At 45.2% G+C, this 22,719-nt stretch overlaps 1 long non-coding RNA gene across 8 annotated transcripts; it reads left to right on the top strand.

Moving 5' to 3' along the window:
* Positions 1 to 531: 531 nt before the first annotated feature.
* Positions 532 to 12,308, top strand: LOC147996631 (uncharacterized). 8 transcript variants are annotated; one of them, XR_015672730.1, is made up of 5 exons: positions 869 to 1,139; positions 5,515 to 5,665; positions 7,524 to 7,730; positions 8,005 to 8,335; positions 10,256 to 10,770. It is a non-coding gene; the product is annotated as an uncharacterized LOC147996631 (long non-coding RNA). The 8 variants fall into 8 exon arrangements; XR_015672731.1 differs by having other exon boundaries at positions 1,052 to 1,139; positions 7,615 to 7,730; XR_015672723.1 differs by lacking the exon at positions 10,256 to 10,770 and having other exon boundaries at positions 532 to 1,139; positions 7,615 to 7,730; positions 7,812 to 9,419.
* The last annotated feature ends 10,411 nt before the right edge of the window (positions 12,309 to 22,719 follow it).

The following is a 22,719-nucleotide window of genomic DNA, read 5'->3' as shown; positions in this document are numbered from 1 at the left end:
AGTGACTTGATGTGCCAGGGTGGGTTGGTACCCAGGGCAGGGGGCTGCCCCCCTTCTCAGAGGAGAAGGGAGGAAGTTTGGGAGGAGGGGTATGTGAAGGGACACTGGGAAGAGAGGGGAGGGCTGTGATTGGGATGAAAAGTGAATTAAAAACAAAATAAAACCTCCCTCTCCCCTAGGCCGCTTGTGGCACAGCAAGAAGAGCCATAACCAAGACGCTTCGCCTCTCACATTCTCCCCATTGTTGCTTTAGCAGTTTCCTGTCTGTTTTGCTAGCTGTCGTCTGCCTGCTGCCATTCAGTTACAATCCCATCCTGTGGCTCCTTTTCCCTATTTTTACTCCCCTTAAGTCTAAGGAGCTGCAGAGAGACCCACATTCTCTAAGGAGTGTTCAAGGAGAACTTGCCCACATCTCCACCTCTTTGGAGAATGGGGAACTCCCTCTCCTCTGGTTTAGAAGGCTGACGGGATAAGGCTACCAAATTTATTACATTTTGAGCCAATTCAGCTTATCATCATTAGCGAGACTGTGGAGCAGCCCTTTTCCTGCTAATGGGTGCAGCCCGGAAGCCTGGAAGGGTCAGGCTGGGCATCAAAGGAATGTTTTACCCTGCGGCCAGAAGTGTAAACTTTGAACAAGAACGAACAATGTAACTAAAGGAAGCCCCAGGAAGAACTGTGAAGTTGAGATAGGAGGCAAGAACAGCAGAAACAGGAAGAAATTTTACTTTCAGGATATCTTGTGTTTTTCTCAGTTTACGTGGCCCCCATGTTCCTTTGAGAGCAGAGTGACCTTCCTGGAAGTTGATAGAACAGCGCCCCCTCCAGACCAGGATCTGAGTAAAGGATAGCTGTAAAAGCTGTGCGCACACATGGGAGCTCAGATGAGTTCAAGGCTCGGCTGCCAGCCGGTTTGAATACACTGCGTGACTGCTGCTTCCCAGCTCCTCCTGGCACCTTATCTGCCTGCATCCTGCTCAGTGGTTCCCCGAATGCCTGCCAAATACACATTAGACCTTCTAAGTCTCATGTAGATCCAGGACCACAGATTAGATGAAGTAGTTCCTCTGGCTGTCCTCACCAGTGTGGCCATCCCCTTGTCGCTGCTGTTGGGACTACACAGAGACACTTGGCAGGAGGTATGACGGGGGCTGTCTCTGCTGTCTGGGAGCTGAGCTGGTGTTGGCAAAATGGCAGATGCTGGTCTTCTGTCCTGGCCCCAGCTGTGCTCTGTCCTGCCTCACTCAGAAAGAAGGGCCTGCACTGGTGTGTGTGTGTGTGTGTGTGTGTGTGTGTGTGTGTGTGTGTGTGTGTGTTCACGTGTGCTCACAAAGCAGACTTGCTCAGATCCAAGAACATTGGAAATTTTAGTGAATGGGCTTCTTCAGGTCCTGCACCAGGAAACCCTGCACACAGGATCCAGACAGACAGAGACCTTGTTTCCCAGGAATCCTCCCCCTATTTTGTGCTGGGTTAAATCAAATTCCCGACAGTGGGAAAACTCCTCTGTTTAGCCCTGTGTACGTGTGTGCAGTTTTTTCCTCACGAGGATTTCAAGCATCTTTTGCACAGAAATCTTTTTACCTATATAGACTCAGTTGGTTTAAATAAAGAAAAAAGAAAAGAAAAAGCAAACCTTGAAGGGCTCCAGGGCTTGTCTTGGACACAGGGATGAACAAAAGGTCAGGCAGCCATTGTATTTAACAGCCTCACAGAGTAACTTGAGGCCCCTCAGAGCATCCACCCTCACTCATCAGCCTCCTTGCTTTTGCCTCTTTATCTCTGCTTTTACTCACATACTTAAGTCCCAGAAAAGGCCTGGATATATCCCTTTCCCGTCTTTATCTACTGATCTCTTTGTTAACTGGGAAGGACCAAGAGAGAGATGGAGCCCCAGGATTTCAACTTGTTATTCTGGGTTTTGAGATCGGCACGGAAACCATCTACTTTTTTTTTCTTTTTTTTCGGAGCTGGGGACCGAACCCAGGGCCTTGCGCTTGCTAGGCGAGCGTTCTACCACTGAGCTAAATCCCCAACCCCACCATCTACCTTTTTATCACATTTTTTTGGGCATCTGAAGTTCAGAAGTTACAAGTGAACAGTAAACCTTTGATAAAAACGCAGGTAAATTTTCTTCCTTTCTTTACCTCATTGTAAATTAAGCATGTCTGTATCCGTGGGCGGCAGGGTAATGCTGTGATTCATAAATACAATGTGGGGCGATTAAATGAACGTAATCAGCTGATCCTGTGCCTCGACGCTTGTCACTTTTGGAGTAAGTAATCTGAGCAGTTCAGTAGAGAAAATTCGAGATGTACAATATTGTTGGCTCCATTCACCTCCTGTGTGATGGGCAGTACTGAGTCCATTTCAGTCCTCCTGACACGGACCCTTGACCTTCATCTTCGGAGTCCTTTGAACAAATAGCCATCACCTTCATGAGATCAGCTATGCCTGCTGACGTTCACCACAAACGGGCCTGGGGATTACTGACATTCCCTCCTAGGAGCAGGGGTCAGGGAGGGTCACTGGACCCTCACCTGAGGCTCCTGCTACTCCTCCAGCCATCCGTGTTCCATTCTGCCCTAATTACACAGTCCCGGGAGGATCGAGGCATGGGAGGGGTTAGAGTACATAAACTGGGGACGCATAAGGAAAAGGCTCCATCTATGTGACTATGGGGAAGCCGTCATCCATCCCGGGGAAAGACCTTCCAATGTGCTGCTGGTGAGGCAGCCACATCCCTGCCAGTGACCCTCATCCACGTGCTGTGAGTAAGCCAGGGTGCTCAGTTTGGCTTGGTCCTCTTGCTGGTTCCTTGACGGCCACACCAAGCAGTTTTGAGGTTTTTCTTTTCTCTCTCTTTCTGATGCGAACAGTTATAAATATAAACTTCCTAGAAACTTCTGCTAACCCCCATAAGTTTTAGTGTGTTCTGTTTCTGTTTTTTGTTTGTCTCAAATTTTAATTTCCCTTTCAACCACATCATGGTTCCATTGCTTACTCAGAAACCTGTTGATTATTTTCCATGGAGAGTTGCACTGCATGACCTGGGGACTCTGCCTCTGGTGACTCCCGTGGGTACCGACACCCATGGCTGCTCAAGATCTGTGTCATGTTTGCATCTCGCCTGCACACATCCTTCATGTGGTAAACAACCAGATAGTTGATGCTGCAACGTTGTTCAGAGAGCAGAGGCCCAAGCGAAATCTGCACATGCGCAGGATGGAGTCTGCACATGCGCGGGACAGACTTGTTAGTCGCTTCAATTCACGCCCGGCTGAATCCATATGGTTTCCGTCTTCTTAATTTTCAGAGACCTCTTTTGTGCCTTAAGATGTAGTGCTCCCTAGAGAATGTCCCGAGTGCTTTTGAGAGGGATGTATATTCTATTGCTGATGGATAGAATGTGCTGGATGTCTGCCAGGCTTGCTGAGTTTAAAGTACTGTTCAAGCTCAGGACTTCCTTATTAAGTTCTTATCTAGATATTCATCTACTAGTAAAAGTGAGTTACCAAAGTCTCTTATTATAACAATTAACCTCTCCCTTCAGATGTATTTGTATTTGATATTATATACATATACATCATATACATACATACACATACATATACACATATACATATACATTTACATCATATACATACACACATACACGTACATATCATATACATATACATCATATGTATACACATATACATATACATATCATGTACATATACATCATATTCACAACACATACACATACATATCATATACATATATATCATATACATACACACATACATATACATATCATGTACATATGCATCATATTCACACACACATACACATACATATCATATACATATATATCATATACATACACACATACATATACATATACATACATACATATACTACATATACATCATTACATCATATACACATACACATACATGTACATGTACATATAGATCATATACATATACATCATATACATATATATACAGCATATACATACACACATGTATTTTTTATTCTCTTGGGTTTACTTACATCTTGAATTGATCCCTCCATCACTGACTAACATCTGTCTGTATCTCTTTTGGACAGTTCTTTAAAACCATTTTGTCTGCTCTAAATGGACACTGAGCCCTACTCCCTTTTGGTTTCCCGACCTTCGCTTTCTTCTGTGTGTGCACTTACCCGAGATGCAATGGCTTGCAGGAAGCCTGTAACTGGGTCTGATAATTTTATCCACAGAGTCGTTCTGCGTGTCTTTACTAGAGACGTTAATCCACGCGTGCTCTAGTTAGTTACCGGAAGACAGGGACTTTACTGCTGCTCTGTTATTGTTTCCTGCTGACCTTGTAGATACTTTGGGTTTTTCTTCCTCTGTTGCTGCTATCGCTGTGGCTTCCCATATTACTAGAACTGGAATCCCTTCTGCTAAAAAAACCCGCGTGTCTATGTCTCCTTACACTAATGATTTTCCTTTGTGCTCACCAGAAACCTGCAGCAGAACGTTGTGTACTTGAAGCAGGCTGCTTCTGTCTGACAGCAACAACCAACTCAGTGTTTTCTACGCATACGTTTTACGCTTTTAAACATTATTGTTTTTTATGCACATGGGTGTTTGCCTGCATGTGTAGACATGTACCATGTACCATGTACCATGTGTAGACACATGTACCATGTGTGCGCTCGGTGCCCTTAGGATCCAGAAGCGGCTGTTCAGAGCCTCTGGAACTGGAGTTACAGATGGTCCTGACCAGCATAGGTAATGGGAACTGAGCTTGGGTTCCCTGCAAGGCCAACAACTGGTTTTACTCATTGAGCATCTCTCCAGCCCCTGCATGCTATGTTCTAAATGTCAGAACTCACATCGCTTTCGGCATCATCCTTTGGGCACTTTAGCTACGATTGTCATTAGTGGGTTGCCTTTTAGGCGTGGGGGTTTCAGTGTACTAATTTAGCTCACATCATTGAGCTGTGCTCTCTGGGCTCAGCGAATCTTTCCGCTTTGTTGCGTCCTCTATAAATACTCCCATCGGTGTTTTACATTCTCTTGTAGAAGACTTTCTAAATAATTTTTGTGGCTGTTACGAATGGGACTGCTGTGCCACCCTTTCCTCGTAGACTCAGTATTAAATTCAGTATAACATGCTGTTGATTGGCATATCGCTCTTGAGTTCTGAAACTTTCCTGAAGTTGCTTTAAGGTTAGAAAGTTTGTGTTTAAGTTTTCTATGTGTGAACGTGTGTTGAAAGAATGAATTAGCTTCTTTCCAATTCGAATATCCTGCTGTTCCCTCTGGCCTCATTGCTATTGCTTAGATTTCTAATTCTATATGAAATAAAATCAGATTGGCCCATTCAGTATGAACCTGGCTCAGAGGTTTTAATATGTAGCCCTAGTATTTTGAGTTATATTCTTTCCTATAGTCGATCTGTTGAAAGTTTTTATTGTGACGAGCTTTGACTTTTATGCAATGTTTTTTTTCTGATTCTATTAATATAACAATTTGTTTAGATCCCTGTTTACTGATTTCCTTGTGTCGAACCATCCTTTTATCCTATGTGTGAATCGTGCATGGATATGATGCCTTTCGGGTATGCTGTGAGTTTGCTAGCATTTGGAGGAAGATACATGGATTCAGACCTGTGCTCATCATAATATAGAGGTGCGGTTATTGTTTTGTTTATATTTGCTGGGCTTGGGTAGCTTAGAAGTTTCCCAGTGTTTTGCCACACCTTCTGTCGTGTGTGATTTCCAGTGTCTGACAGCCGCTGTTCACAGTACTCCCTGCTCCCCGCCCTCCTGCGCTTGTCAGTTGTAACGTCTCCTTTTTCATCTCTAGTTTTGTTTACATGTTTCTTTGACGTTTTGTATCTTTTTACATTCTGATCTGATCTATTTGGTGTATTGCTTTATTGTTATATTTATTTCTTTCCTTATACAAAATGTCAGCTTAATTCGTTTTTTCTCTTAGTTGTCGAAGAGCATTCTTAGTCTTTCTGAGAGTTTTGTTTTGTTTTTAATATATGTGTTTACTGCTACAGACTCACAAATACTGTTCTGTAGCCTACAGATTTTGGTATATTATACTATAATTTTCATTGTTTTTAATGTGTGTGTGTGCCTATGTGTGTGTTCCTGTGTGTGTGCCTGTGTGTGGGGGGGGTACCTGTGTCTGTGTGGGGTACCTGTGTCTGTGTGGGGTACCTGTGTCTGTGTGGGGTACCTGTGTCTGTGTGGGGTACCTGTGTATGTGCCTGCCTGTGTGTGTGTGTGTGTGTGTGCCTGTGTGTGCCTGCCTATGCATGTGTGTATCTGTGTGTGTCTGCCTCTGTGTGCGTGTGTCTTTGTGTGTGTGTGTGTGTGTGTGTGTGTGTGTGTGTGTCTGCATGTATACTTGTGTAGGTCTCCATGGGACCCAGAAAGAGGACATTAGACTCCCTGGAGAAGATATTGCAAGCAGTTGTAAGCAAACCGATGTAGGGAGGAACTGAACTCCAGACCTCTGGAAGAGCAGCAAGCACATGTGGCTGTTGAGCCATCTCTCCAGCCTTCTTTCTGTGACTTGTAATTAAACCCTTCGAGGACTATTGAACATGTGTCCTCTTCAAAACTCTTTCAATTTCCTCGAGGTGGCCAAATGCCAAAAACAGCACACACAACCTAAGCTATCACAAAACACTGGAAAATGCTGCAGCTAGTCTTAAACTGATACCAAAATGCAACCGATATAAACAAAACAATAACTATATCTCCATAGAATGATAAGCACAGATTTCCTCCAAATCCATATATCTTCCCCCAAATGCTAACAAGCCAGATACACAGCACACCAGAAAGACGATGCATCATGATTATGTGCTTTCGACTGGCTTTCCCGTATGTCTCTCTGGCCTTTGCTTTCTCTCTGGGCGGCCTTCTTCTTTCATGCTTATACAGAGTTTTTAAAGATGAAATTATAGACAGTAATAAAGAGAGTGTCTGTGCGCCAGCCCCCAGCGTTATAACGGTGCTAGCCACCTGTGTGCTCTCTGAATGCTTTCTTTTCCTGCTTAAGAGGTAACTGCCTTCCTGAACTTTAGAGCTATTGTTCTCTGACAAGCTTTCCCACAGTCGTTAAGGCTGGTTGTTGTTACTCTGTTTCTTTCTCTGAGCTATGCTTCCATGACCTGTGGAGGCTCTCTTTACAGAAGTTGTCACTGGGAGGCTGCTCTCTAATAAATATCGTGCCTTGTACAACATGCATGACAAGACGCAGACCATTGGTTGTTGGGCAAAACATTTCTCTGAAATCTTCTGAATGGTGTTCTGCTGTAACATGTATGCATGCATGTAACTTTGCTTGAGTGAAAATTATTTCACAGTAAGGAGGTGTACAATAAAATACTCCGCAGATGAGCCCAGATGTTGGTTTCCATGGTGATTCTAAGTCCTAGCCAGTTGACAATGATGTTTAACCATCCCAAGATCTCATTGAATCTTCACCTGGCTCCTGGCATGATAATAATTGCTCTAATTACCAGGTGCCTACATGTTCTGGACACTTCAGTGATGTCATTATGTGATTCTCACTGTAAACCTGCAAGAAGTCTGCTGCTATTGTCCTTATTTTAGAAAGGTGAGAGGAGCTGGAGAAAGCTGAAGTCAGGGATACATGGCCACTAAATGGCAGGCCAAGGCTTCTGAGAACCCCACAGAGCTTCCAGAACCACCACGTCTTATCATTTCAAGTAAGGAAACTGAGGCTTGTTGCAGTAAAGTATCTTCTCCACTCCTGCCTGTTCCCGTGACTCCCTTTCCTCTCTTCCCAGACATTCACTTCAGGGCTTCCTGTGAGCATTGGTGCAGCCTAATTCCGATGCCAACCTCTTTGTACCCACTACACAGCAGAACCTCCACATGCTCACAGCCGTGTACAGCTTCCATGCAGCACCCACAGACATGATCTAACTCACTCTAAAGCTGCTTCGGGAGTCGAATTACTACTATGTCTTCTTCACGCAGATCCCTGCATTGAACTCCAACCTCCTCGATGGCGCAGGTGGTAGAAGGAGAAATTATCTCAGTTATGAAAACAATTCCAAACTTCCAGACGTAACTTCAAGAGAGCAGGGGTTTGAGTCGGGAGAATAGCTCTTGGAGAGGGCGAAAAGCTCCACCACCTTGGGGAAGAATCTTAATTCCTCTACGTGGATCTCCCTCCTTGTGTTTGTGATTCGTCTCTGGCTCAAGTGGATCTCCCTCCTTGTGTTTGTGATTCGTCTCTGGCTCAAGCAAACTGGGAGGCTCGGGGATGCTGCAGGATGGAGAGCACGCACTGCTCTAGTTGGATGAGGTTCGTGGCCTTCAAACAAATGCAGACAGTCAGTGTTGCAGGGATGCGGAGCAGGCGGGTCTAACTGCAACCCTGACGCATAGGGTCAGTTGTAGGTGAGGCCTGGAGATCACACATTCACAAAAGAACCAAACCTTCCCTGTGGTTCAGAACAGCCCTGCCTGGGCAGGAGCAGCTCTGTGCAGAGGAACAGGGGCCGTTCTTCACTCGGAACTGTCTTCTGGTCTTCTGCCTTTGTGTCCTTTGGCTAAGAAGATGACACTTTTTGTGAGCGAAATGTCCTAAAATCTGCCTCAACTGCCACTTTCAGAGTATCAAGAGGGCAATGGGAAGGAGAAGCAGCCATCCTAAGTCACACACATCACCTTAGGGTATGGCAGTGGTGGCGTCTTGTGTGCTGTGTGGTGATGTGTGGGAACTGATGCCACACAGATACATTTTTTTTTCTGGAAACAACAGCCGACAGCCAATTGAATAGCCACCCAGGGACAAGCAGAACATTTCTACTTCAACTCTAACGCATACGAGCTGTCTTAGTCAGTGTTCTACTGTTGTGAAGAGATGCCGAGACGACAGCAGCTCTTATAAAGGAAAGCGCTTCACTGGAAGCATGGCGGGAAGCATGGTGGCCTGCAGGCAGATATGGTGCTACAGAAGGAGCTGAGGATTCCGTATCTTGACCATACGCAGCGGGAGACCACCCCACTAGGTCTAGCTTGAGCACCTTAGACCTCAAAGCCTGAGTTTGAAGTCTACAGAGTGGGCTCCAGGACAGCCATGGCTCTTGGAAACTCTGTCTTGGTAATCCAAAGCAAACTGTGATGGTTTGCATATGCTTGGCCCAGGGAGTGGCCCTATTAGAAAGTGTGGCCTTGTTGGAGGAAGTGTGTCACCATGGGGGTGGGCTTGGAGACCCTCCTCCCAGCTGCCTGAGAATGCTCAGTCTGTTCCTGTCTTCCTTCGGGTGAAGACGTAGAACTCAGCTCCTCCTGCACCATGCCTGCCTGGATGCTGCCCTGCTCCCACCTTGATGATAATGGACATGTAAGCCAGCCCCAATTAAATATTGTCCTTTATAAACTTACCTAGATCATGGTGTCTGTTCCCAGCAATAAGACCCTAACTAAGACACAAACCAAGACGAAAAGACTGTGGTGATATGACAAGATCGTAATCCTGGTTCTGCAGAGGTAGAGACAGGCTGATCCCTGAGGCTCACGGGCAAGCCAGCCTAGCCTACTTAGCAATGAGATTCCTTGTCTTCTTGTCATTAGAATCAACCAAAACAAAAACCAAACAAACAAGGTGGGCAGCACTTAAGAAATAACAAAGGTTTTCCTCTAGCCTCCACAAGCATGTGCAGGTATGTGCACACATACACAGACACCCCCATGTACATAGGTCAGTTATGTTACATTACAATCACTGATAGCAACCCATCTATCCCATGTGGGCAAGAAGATAAGTGCGTAATCTTATCTTCTGAACCTCGTCCCGTTTCCAGCCTTCTTGGTCCTGCTTACTGCATCCCAGTTTGGGCATTCCCTTCAAGCTGCCTCTGCCTCCATAAATACCTGCATCTCCCTCTTAGATTTCCAGCAGGATGTCTGCTTGTTGTGCTTGCTTGATGAGGACAGCAGGTGGCGCCTGCTATCGGATTTGGAGAGCGAGTTGTCAAGGAAACCGGGCTCTGTGCCAGCTCAGCCTACTGGCATTCCTCCTCCAAGTATGCTAATCCAGATGGAGGGGCTGGGCCTGGACACAGTAACCTTCAGGAGTACTCCTTTCCCTCTGTTTGTAAAACAAAAGAACGTGTGTATGGGCGGAGGGGCATGGACGCAAGCGCAACACGCCACAACACATGTGGAGGTCAGGACAGTTTTGAGGAGTCAGTCCTCACCTTTTACCTTGTTTCCTCAGATCCTGCGCACCATACTCCAGCCTACTTGGCCTTCAAGCTTCAAGCAACTCTTCTGCCTCCATGTGTGTTTTATCTTGTGGTAGAAGGGCCGGATTACAGATGCGCTTCATTGTACCATTTTTACCTGAGTTCTGGGAACTGATTTCAGACCTTCAGGTTTACGTGACAAGTGTTTTTACACACCATGCCTGCCGAGGAATTTTGTTAAAACAAACAAACGGACAGAATATCCACATATAAAAAGTATCAGTCCATTTCCGTTTGAAGTAAATACCTAAAGAGAGCCTATGGTTACTTTAAAAGTCTTGAATGACTTTCAGAACTAGTTGGGAACCATGTTATCTCTTCCCATTAGCGTGCGTTCTTTATGTGTGAGTAGACTCCAACATCGGAAGAGGTGGAAGAACGACGTATCCTGGGTAGGACTTTCAAGCTATATTTTGTTTTGACCTCAGATGATATTTAACCAAGTTTAAGTGCTATATTTAAATTCAAACGACTTTTAATGGGTTTTAAAAATAAAATAAAAACATACACTCAAAAGTTCAGAGTTCTCAAAGAGAATTATTTAGAAACTTCCGAAATATCTATAGCAGAGGTGTGGTTACACAGCCCCCCCCCCCCCCCCCCCCCCCGTGTGGCTGGGCAGAAACATCCTCTAGTAAATTCAGCATATGCAGGGTTGATATTTCTGTTGAAAAGTTCATTCTGCTATTCTGACCATATCCTATATATGATTTCTTCCACACCAGGCCATGGCTTGGCCAGCAACCAGTTCTCTCCATTGTTGCAAGAAGAGCTGTGTCTCAAGGGAGGAGGACTAGAGGAACAAACTGGTTCCTGATAGAGGGGTTTCTAAATATTTTCCATTTGTAATATCTTACTGTCTCAGAATTAATGATCGTGTTATTCAAGACTCACTTTGAAACCTTGATTTATAGCTAGTTTCTCTGCAGAAAACAGAATCCAACACAGACTGCCCAGGGATCTTTGAGTGAGTTAATTCTCTTTTAATTCAGACGTTTCTCTGATGCAGAGATTAGGAATATGAGAGATGGAGAGACACAGAGAAAGCCTGGAGGTATAGAAATGCAGGAGGGTTTGGGTGAACAGATATACTTGGGAGTGAGGGATGGGGCTCAAAGTTCAGAAGGGAAACTCTGCTCTTCTGTTTTTCCTGGTCATATATGCATGGATGCAAAGATATAGTCAGACTGTGTGTCTGCAGTGTGTACACATATTCCTGAAAATAGCTTTGTCATGACCCAGCTGACTGCATTCTTTTAAGTAATCCATCTTCTTAATTTCTGTCACATCTAGGTCTGTGATCGGAGCCAGGGAACGTGTGTCCTTCACTGATACCAAGTAGTCAGGATCTTTCCTAAAGATTTTTTTTTTATGGTTTCAATTCCATCAGTATTTTTTTTATTTAATTTTATTTCTTATATGTGTGTGGGTGTTTTGTTTGCATGTATGTCTACGCACCACATGCATGTGGTGCCCACAGAGGCCAGAAGAAAGAACTGGGTCCCCTAGGACTAGTATTACAGATGGAGATAAGCCTCCCTGTGGGTTCTGGGAAGCAAAGCTGAGTCTTTTAGAAGAGCAGCCACTGTCCCTTCAGATAGGATCTTATAGTCAGGGACTTGGACTTGCTCTGAAATCAGTTTATACACCAATGCTCTTTTTGGTCTCTTACCTCTGTTTTGAGCCTTGAGGCCAGAGGTCTCAAACAAGATTTTCCTTGGGGCTATTTTCATGAGGATATCAGTATAGTTTTTATCAAAAATTAAAATATATAACTTTCTCAGGTTTTTCAAATAACATTTGATTTTATGAATCTTTAAGGATGTTTGTCTCAATCCTTTTTTTTTTTTAAGTCAACTTTGGGCTGGAGAGATGGCTCAGTGGTTAAGAGCACTGACTGTTCTTCCAGAGGTCATGAGTTCAAATCCCAGCAACCACATTGTGGCTCACAACCACCTGTAATGGGATCTGATGCCCTCTTCTGGTGTGCATGAAGACAGCTATAATATAATAAATAAATCTTTTAAAAAATCAACCTTGAATTAGGTCTTTTCATGACCGGAGGTGACATTGATAGGAGAGTCAGGTTTGGGGAAAGGTGAGCTTCTGCATGCAATGGTCTCCCAGCCTGCCTTGTATCCCCCTGATGACAAGGTAAGATGGAGTCTAGTCTTGCAGAGTCCTTGCTGTCTATTCCACCCACATGGACAACACCACCTTGATTCTGCTGCCATAGAAGAGTCCTCAGTGAACTGATATTTGTAACAGGTAAAGCTACAAAATGTTTTTGCAAGTTCTGCCCTCCCACCAAGTACATTCACTGCAGAGCACAGAGCCTGGACCAGACTCAGTCTACTGCAGATTTTCAAGTCACATCAGCACCAAAGAAAAACTCCAGTTGGAAAAACGACACTAAGTGGTCTGTGTTTGATTCCTGTTTAAGAGTCCCCTGTGCACAGAAAAATTGGATCTTATTTTGCATGTTTTGAAATATTGGTCCAGGAAATTCAGCTCTGTCTCAGTAGACAAAAGATCTCACACACTTTATGCATTTATACATTAAACTATTTCGGGACCTCGGGGGTGGTTCATTGGCTAGAGTGCTTGCTGCACGAGTATGGAGCCCTGAGGTTAGATCCCTGGTACCCATGTAAAAAAGGAGGCATGACAGACCTTGTCTTTATCCCAAGTACCCAGGGTGGGAGTGAGGACAGCAGACCTGAGGGCCAGCCAGTCTCTCCAAATCTGAGAGCTCCAGGCTCAGTGACAGAGCTGTCTCAAACATGTCCAGTGGAGAATGACAAAGCAAGCGACTCAAAGTTAACCCCTGACCTCCAAGGTGACCACACACATGGGTGTGAACACAGGTGACCACACACAGGGATGTGCACACTCATATATAGAGATGCACATTCCCATGTTGCATTTTTATTATTACAAGTAAAGAGAGAGAGAGAGAGAGAGAGAGAGAGAGAGAGAGAGAGAGAGAGAGAGAGTCGTGAATCTTTAAGCAAATTCGGACGACTATCTCATCCATTTTAACCCGACGAAGCCGTGTGCTTTTCCACGTGGACACCATGACACGTCATGTGATGTGGACGGCAGCAGTGCCTGGGCTGGGTGTCGGTGGGATAACTGGACTCTGCTATGGAGCTGCCCTGTCTAATGCTGTGAGGGAATTATTGTTCTAATGGGTTTGACACTTTGCAGCTAAGCTAGCTGTTCTGAAGTCAGACTACGACACGTCCATGGGACACCTGCCAAAGCTGATGGCTGTAGGAAACAGGATCTGGACCATGACAGTGATCACAATTGCCAACCTAGACACCAGAAAGATATGCCTTATTCTCTAATAAACGTCCACAACCTACTGGCTATCTCACTTAACCCTGGTGTCACTGGTTAGGAAGATGGCATCGTAGTGCTATGCGTTTTTTCCTAACTCTCCATATCTCCCAGAGAACATTAAAATGACTATTCTAGTGCTTATAACTCTTATTAAAGTTATGAACAATTATATAACTGTATATAGTTGCTGGATACATCAGGCCTTGTACTAAGTATTTCCACGCATCAACTGTTTTTAAAGCTTACTTCTGTGTATACGTGTTTTGCTTGCATATATGTATGTGCACCACGTGCATGCCTGGTACCTAGAGAGGTCAGAAAAAGGCACTGGAACCAGAGTTACACATTGTCATGAGCCACCCTGTGGGCACTTGGAACAGAACCTGCATCCTCTACAAGAGCCACAATTGTTCTTAGCTAAACCATCTCTCTAGCTCTCTGTATCAGCTTTGCTAACTCTAAGCATATCCTTGTTCAGAGGGACATCTACTAACATCTTGCCACATAGTGGCTACACTAATAACCACTGGTTTATTCTTGCCGTTTTTCTGGCTTTAGTTTTCAATGGGGCCCCTGAGGATAGGAGGCTCTTTACTGTGAGAGGCCAGAGGGGGAGACATAGCAGATGGCTCTCTTGGAATGGCTGAACACACATGCTCTGTCCTGTCATCCTGGCCATACGTTCTGGCAGCATTGTTATTTCTTGGAAGATGACTCGGAATAAGGAGCCACGGCTAAAGAACTGGGATCCAAGTGTAGTGTTTCGGTTCTGAGCATTTTTGTCACGTAGCCTTTACAGCAACAGCGTTTGACCTGCGAGAGAAAGACTGCCTGCTTTTCTGCTACAGTTTGTGATCGTGTGGAAGTGAGGGTTTGTAGAAGTAGGAAGCGTTGCCTTCTTGGGGCATTTACTGAATATTGTTTTTGCCTAGGGTCAGCGCTAATGTTCTGTCTTTGGAACTTAGCTATTATTCGCATGTCGTTTAAATTTTTCCACAGGCTAAAATGGTCTTAATGGAGACCTCATCTGCAACCATGCATAAAGGGCAAAAGAAATTTCATTCTTTGAGTTCTATTCAACAGATTTGAAAATTACACAGGTCGGACATAGAAATCAATTTAGAGCGTGATTGCTTGAATAGACCAGGCATTGGATTTTTTTCAAAGGAAACACACAATCTTCATTCTCAAGCTCTTATTGGATAAATACCCCCAATCTAACCGAGAGAAGGTGTGTGCAAATCATGCAACTGCCAATTTGGAGAGCTGCGGTGGAACGCTGTACTAAGAGAAAACTATTTTCCTAAAGAGATTTAGCCGTATGCAAGCCTTCAACATGGCCTGACCTAAAGAGCACGGTTGTGAGCATTGTTTAACCCTCTTTGGTTGCTGAAAATTGAGAACGCATCCATTAGGAGAAACAGCTGCCCCACAGTCTGGAAAGGAAAGGAAAACTGAGAATAAGCCCTGTGCCTATGAATTCAGTCGAACAGTTTTAAAATCACTTTCCTTTCCGGTTTAGACTTTTGGTTTTGGTTCTTCCCTCCAGAGCTTCCTCCCTCCCCTCTTGCCCTGGCCCTGGGAAAAACAGATGCCGTGTCTCTTCCAGTTTTAATGAGATCTTGCTTTCCTAGCAACAAAGTAGCCACTCATGAACAAGGCAAAGAAAACGAAAACACGCAGCCCCCTCAGGCCTTTTTCATTCACGTGCTTCCTCATCCTTTACGGTGTGAGTACTGCTGGAATTTAATTGTACGTGAGCACAATATTTGCCTTGTCATTAGAAGCACCAAACCGCATTGGTGCTGGTTGGCAGGATCTCAGGGAGCCCTGGGGGGCTCTGCAGTGTTGTTGCTGGCAAGGTGTCTCCGAGATGTTTGCCTTGGAGCTTTAAGCACCTTAATTTTTCCTGCCATCTTATTGCCAACTCTCTTCTGCATTATTTTGCATGGACAAAATGCATCCTTCAGTCAAACATTTAAGATAACAGTTGTCAGGGAATCTACGATTTTCCAGCGGGGGGGTGGGTGGGTGGGAGGCGGTGTTTGTGAAGCATCCCAACATCTTTATTCTAAACGGATGGAAATGAGGGCTTTCTACTCGCTGTCTATCCCCAGGTCTCAAGTGGGCTTTATGGAAGCAGTGTGAGCAACTTCTCCAGCCATGGCTTGGTAGCTTTATCCAACCTTTGCCTACTGAAGGAGCTGACCGAAGAGCAGCACATCATGATTATGTATAATTTTGGTCACCTGACTCTTGTTCTGTTGGGTTGTGGGTTGCCTGGGGACAAGGATTGTGTCTTATTCATCTTCATAGACCCAGAGTTAGGGCAGGGCTTGGCACTGGTAGATACACAAACATGGAAATGAACAAACACTAGCGTGTTGACAGCAATCCCGGGTCACATTTCTAGCTCTGAGGAGCTCACACAAAAGCACCTTAGAGACATGGCTGTTGTCACATGCCTTACATTTAAACATAACTTTGGAGAACAGTAATAAAAATCCCATAGGCCATGGGGCTTCCTCACTCAGTGTGCCTCCCAGAGCAGTGATACTGTCACACTGGCCTGGATGAATAACGGAATAAAAACTCAGCACGTGTGAAATTGAAAAGGGTACAGGGGCTATGACTAGGGCTCCCTCTAAGTCACAAAGCAAGTTAGCATTGAGCGTAAACCAAACCCCCAGTTTTCCTAACCTGGTAAATACATCATATAGTCTCCTAGCCTGGCTCTGTTTGTAGTCATGGGGGGATATCTCTCTGATAACTCCTGTTCTCTATCACATGGTCAGTGGAACTTGGGGGACAGTCAGCACGCCTCCTAATGGAATTAAATCACTTGCACATCTGTATAGACGCCCTCACAGCCTTCCCTTGGGTGCAGCTCATCCTCTCCTCTCCTGCCCTGGGGGGTTGAGCCTTTTCCGTCTCGTACTGTGATAGAGTTGTTCCTGGCTTGGCCACCACCCCATTTCTTCTCCAAACACATTCCCTCTGTGACCATGTGAGACTAATTGCTTCAGCACTCTGTGAACTGTGATGGTTAGAATATCTATCTTTCTCCCAAGCTGCAGACTGTTCATTGTTACTCCAGCTTGGATATTTTGTGGACATCTTAAATTCAGCACACCTCAAACAGAGCTCCTGGCCAGCCTCTGTCACCTAAGTTGTACCAACTGAAGACTTTCCATTTCAAGTGTACTTTCAGCTGTTCTTCCCACGTGCTGAGAGATGACCATCATTCTCATCTGTCTCTCAAACCTTGGGATTATATACATTTATAAATAGTATAAATATTTACAGTATAAATCAGGATACTTTCAGAATGCTGTTGGCAGCTAGTCCTGAACAGCATGCTGACTGGGATTATCCAGAAAACAGCAGATTCCCCCCACACACACACATGTAAGCACACACATATGTATACATACATGTATACACACAGGTAAGCGCACACACATGCAAGTACACATACATGTAAACACACATGTAAGCACATATGTATACACACATGTAAGGTACACATGCAAGCACACAACATGTAAGCACATACACATGTAAGCACACATGTATATACACATATACACACATATGCACACATACATACACACACACACACACGCACACACACACACAGTAAATGGATCTTCAAAAATTGAGTTTCTGGCTCAGGCCCCTCAAGTTGCCTTCCTTTGCATGACTTTAATAATTTCTTGATTATGCTACCCCATTGTCCAGTGTAGGCTGAGCCCCAGTGGGTGTCCAGTGGACTCCCAGTCTCTGTGATCCTCTCTGTATGCACCTTGTAGGCCAGTGGAATTTGATGCCCTTCCTCGTGGCTTATGGGAGCAGTGGCCAGGCAAGGGCTCCAGGCTCCTAGGGTCCTTTGTCTCAGAGTGGACTGTGTAGCCTTGGGGCTCCAGCAGGAGGTCCAGCACACTCCAGTGTTCTGTCTGCTCTCAGCCCTCAGGGCAGATTTGAGCACCATCCTGCAGAGAGCATAAACCCCCTTGTGTCTGGGGTCCTGGGGACCTTCTGTGACATTTCAGTCAATGTCATTTCAATTGCACAGCAGCCCACTTTGTGCTCTGCAGCAGGCAGTTGGGGTGACATTTCTGCTGTCTCTGAAGCAGCTGGCATCTTCCTGGGCAAGCCTGTTGCCCTTCCATTACAGCTCACTGATATGGTGGAGCCACACATATCGGGGAGACTCCTCTCTCACTTGTTGATGGACTTTAGATCCTAATTTTCCTGGACCCACATTTGGGGAGTTCCTTTGTATGTTGTGCAGAATCCGGTTTGTAGCAAGTTGGTTTTTTTTTTTTTACTTTATTTTTTGAAAGTAAATTTATTTCTTTTCGAAAAGTGTAAATGACATTGGCAAAACATCACGACCATGACGAATACGATTACTTTCGGCAACCACAGACTCTTACAGGCTGAGGCACCAGGAAGAGCTGTAGGAGCAACTCCACTCTCACAGGCTTGCTTCCCAGTGGTCTGGATGATACAGACACAGATACACTGACAACTTGGAAGAAACAGGAAACGGTGTGTGGGAATGTGAAGAGGAAACCCCACTACTCTCTTCCACACGATGTCACAGACATTTGTTAGATAACTGTAGAACTCTGGCTTTGGTCTATGAGGCACACAAGCCCCCTCCCTCTCTAGAGAATGTTGTATAGAAAAACGGACTTACATTCTTCATTCAATTTAGCAGTGTCGGGAAACAAACTCAAGGTCTCACACATGCTAGGCAAGCATGTTAAAACTAAGCTATGTCCCTAGCCCTTGACCTTGAATCTGAAGGTCGGCTCAACCACAGAAGGCTGTGTTACCTTCAGCAAGTCACTCAATGATCCTTAGTTTAACTTTCCTGTCTAAGACAAGGATAAGCTCGCTCATGTTAGGAGATTGTTACGGGGGTCTATCAAAAAATATATGGGAAGTGACTTTTTAAGGGCTAAACAAATATTAGCTGCTTTATATTAAAATTTTATTATTTTGCTCATAAGGGATCTATTGCTATCATAATTGTCGACAATGATAAATGCCTATTGACTATTTCAATAACTGTAGGGTTAATACAATTATGTTAATGACTCTGCCCCAAGCTAAAAAGATCTTTAAAAGAAAGAAAAGAAAAAAAGATAAAGAAAAATGTTAGCTCATTCTTCCTTAGAATAGATCTAGGTTTTGAAAAATCAGAACTGGTCTCAGTGGTGGGAGAGCTGGCCCCTATGTCACATACCTAGGAAAGTTATCAGGGGTAACCAACTCAGCTGCCAGATCCAGGCCTTTGAGCTGGCCCACCCTAGAATCTTCTCTGTCTATGAACTACTGGGTGCACAAAGGGACTGGTCCTGCAGATCCAATGCTGCAGGGTCTCCATGACACAGGCAACAACAGCATGTCCAAGAGGAGTCCCAGTGAGGTCCAGCATTGGTGTTGATGTTGTATCAGAAGCCAGAGGCCTCGAACCATCTCAATGACTCACTGCAAGGAACATTTCTAGTAAAGATGTGTGGACAAAGGGGTGTGCTATGGGATACACTGTGACACACCATGGGTTCCTGCAGTGGTGAGCTTAGCCACACTGCTTTGTGCTCCCAGTGGGTTGAGCACTTCCAGTCATCTGCCCAGAAACTCTTTGGATTCTCAAATGGAATACACAGACACACACACACACACACACACACACACACACTCTCTCTCTCTCTCTCACACACACACACATACACATATACACACACACACACAAACACACACACACACTCTCTCTCTCACACATACACATATACACACACACAAACACACACACACTCTCTCTCACACATACACATATACACACACACACACAAACACACACACACACACACACACACACACACACACACACACACACACACACACTCTGTGTCTTGGCTAGCTCAAAGACTGGGCACTCCTCAACCTTCCCATGCTACTCCAGGCCCAATCAGGGAGGTGGCCACTGGCCACCCACCTGAATCCTCACATGGCTGGTTGGCTTTCTCTCCTGCAGTTCTTACGTCCCATCCTTCTCTCCTGAGTCATGGCTATTCTGTCTCCTTTTTCTAGTTCCGAGCCTGCACAAATTCTGCCCCATCTCCCTTTGCCCAGCCATTGGCCGATGGCATCTTTATTGGTTGATCAAAAACCAATCAGGAATAAGGACCTTTAGCGTTTGGACATGCGGATTCCCCATTACATCAAAGCATTAGGGCAATCCCCAGGGCAGAGGACATTCACAAAAAAAAAGTTTAAAATATTCTCCACTTTCTCTTATTCTGTTGATGTGTATACACTAACGGCATTGGCATATAAAATGCATATCCGATTCCTTAGGCAATTTTCTGTATTTTCTATACTGGAAGCCATCTAGAGTCACTCTGCAATATTGACTGTTTCACAGAATTTTAGCCATATCTTCATTTGTCAGGTGTGATATTTTTTACGATATACCTTACTACATTTATTTTTGTTATGTATAACATCTTATAAAGTTTAAAATTGTACACATATATGTAATATTCATGTTATACTAACATATATATAATTATACATGGTAAAAGCACACTGCATGCATACACATAAATTCTTTGATAGATAATTGTATGTATTAATACTAAGCAGCAGGCATTGTTCCTAAGCCCATCTGTGAATTACTTCAGCCTTCTGTGAGGGGTGGCGGTGTTCCTGTTTCACAGATGAGGTAACAGGCATGGAGAGATTAAATCGCTTGCCCAGGTGCTCCAGGTGCACAGGGGAGGCTGGGCTGCAGGGCAGGCTGTGCCTGTGTCCCTGACCAGCAGCTGCATTGCCCAGGACAGCTTGGTTTCTCTGCACCACAGCTGAGAGCAGACACCCATTTTTCTCTTCTGTTTCCAGAACTGAAGGGCACAGTTGCCCTTTTTCCAGGGAGCTGCCTTCTTAGGTTTCTGTCACTGGCTCAATAGGTGAATAGAGGTTAGACCTTTGTGACCAGACCAAGAGTAAAAGCTAGTTTGGCTGAAGCATTGCTGTCATTTTTTCCTTCTGCAAATCAGCAGGGCCCTGATCCTTCCCGTGCTCTGGAACATCTGTATTCAGGACACAGGAGTTGATATGACTGGGGTCCTGGGGAGATGCCCTTCTGGTGTTAAGAAGGTGGGAAGCAGGAGTTTGTCTCCCGTGGCAAGCTTTGAGAAAAATCGTGAGACAGCGACAGAAGGGAGAGTCACAGACACATATGAGGTGCTTGCTTCTCAGAACATTCTCCGTGCCTGTTCATAAGGCTCCTGGCTTTCCTGCTTTTCAGGCAGCTTGGATATCTGTTACCAAACGTCACCGCTGTGCTGTGTGACCATTCCGGGGGGGGTGTCCTCAGGCTGGTGCGACCATGCTGGCAGTGTCCTCAGGCTGGGATTTACTGTTTCTTCTGCAATGATCTGCTGTCACCCTGTCTTCCAACCCCTCCTGGCAGTTTCACAGGACGACCCGCAGAGCTATGCCTGCCTCATCTCTGCCGGAACATTCTCAAGTGGCTGCTGTGATCAAGGGTCATAGGGATCTTTGCAGGAAAGTCCTCTGAAGCCCCCAGTGGTTCCTGAGAGGCCTTCATTCTGATTTAATTAATAATTTGTCAGCTATAAAGAAGCTGGCAGGTAGGTGCATCCTATGAAACTTGGCCTATTAACTCTGATTAGCAGAGACCTGTGTGGAAACCACCAGGGCCTTCTGCATTGCAGAGCAATCCACTCAGAACACGCTGCCCCCAGGCCCGCAGCACCCAGAACCCTTTACTTTCAAATGACCACTTGTGAGTGTCCACAGAGCCGTCTCCCCACTCGGGTGGAGTTCAAGGACTTGTTCCTGGATTCAGTCCCACGACACGCTTACTTGGGTCTGGAACAAATATCTAGGGAAAGAACCTCAGCCCTCTATGACCTATATTGTTATTCAGAAGTGCCACAGGCATAGGTGACAGGACCTACAGAGCTCCTTCTTAGAGGGCTGCTGTAGGGAGACTGTGATCTTTCTCCCAGCAGTGACTGACAATCCCACTTTGCACGTGTGTGCGTATGCACTCACGCACGAGTGTGCTGAAGTCAGGGATGTGGCGCTGCACGTATTTGAGTGTCTTCCGCGGTCACTCTTCACCTGATGTTTAGAGACAGACTCTCCCTCTCAGTGGAACCTGGAACCTGGCTGTCCAGGGAGCTCCAGAGAGTTTCCTGTCTGCAGCTGTGCCTAGCTTTTCAGTGGGATCAAAACTCAGGTCCTCACGTTTGCACAGCAGGTGCCATGCTGACAGCAATCTTCACAGCTGATAACTGATAGATTCTTAATTACTGAGATTATTAATATAATTACAACATCTCTCCCCCTTTCTTCCCTCTAAACTCTCCCACATACCCCTCCCAAGTTCATGGCTTCCTTTCTCCACTAATTATTGTTGTATGTAAATATGTTCGTATATGCAGGTCCATATATATTCTAAGTGTGTATTCCTAAAGATGGCTGTTCAGTCCCTATAACGTTACTTGTATGTCTATTTTCAGAGCTGACCATTTGGCATGGGATGACCCGTTGTTGTCTCTTTGTCTCTTCCCTAGGGAAGACCACTTCTCCCTCAGTAGTTCCCTCGGTTGCCTATAGTCCTTTGTGTAGGGTTGAGACCTCACGGGCTTTTCCTTGTGTACTTTGAATGTTCACAGGTGTCACCCTTGTTCCACTCCCACTTGGGTGCTGACCTCACAGACTCTTTGAGAGACACTGGATGGCCTGTGGGGATCCTCAGACCCATCTGAGAACTGTTGACCTAAAGGAAAGGACCCCAAAGGCCACCAAGGAGCCGATTCTAATGCTAACTCAAAAAGGCCTTTAGTACAAGCTTGTGAGCAAGGACCCTTACTGTCCCTGTAGCAATGAGATAGACATGAGAGCCCCAAGTCCAGGAGTGCAGGGTATATGTCCTGGTTACAGCAAGCTTGGGGAATTTCCATAAGGGTCAGCAACTGGCTGTTGTTAAGGGGTGAGGGGTGGCTATGAGATGTTTGCTCAAGTGGACTCTGGTTTTCTT

Source organism: Rattus norvegicus, chromosome 2 (assembly GCF_021556685.1).
Source record: "Rattus norvegicus strain SHRSP/BbbUtx chromosome 2, alternate assembly SHRSP_T2T, whole genome shotgun sequence".
NCBI lineage: Eukaryota > Metazoa > Chordata > Mammalia > Rodentia > Muridae > Rattus > Rattus norvegicus.
Note: the sequence above shows the minus strand (reverse complement) of the source record. Positions and strands in the feature narration are given on the sequence as shown.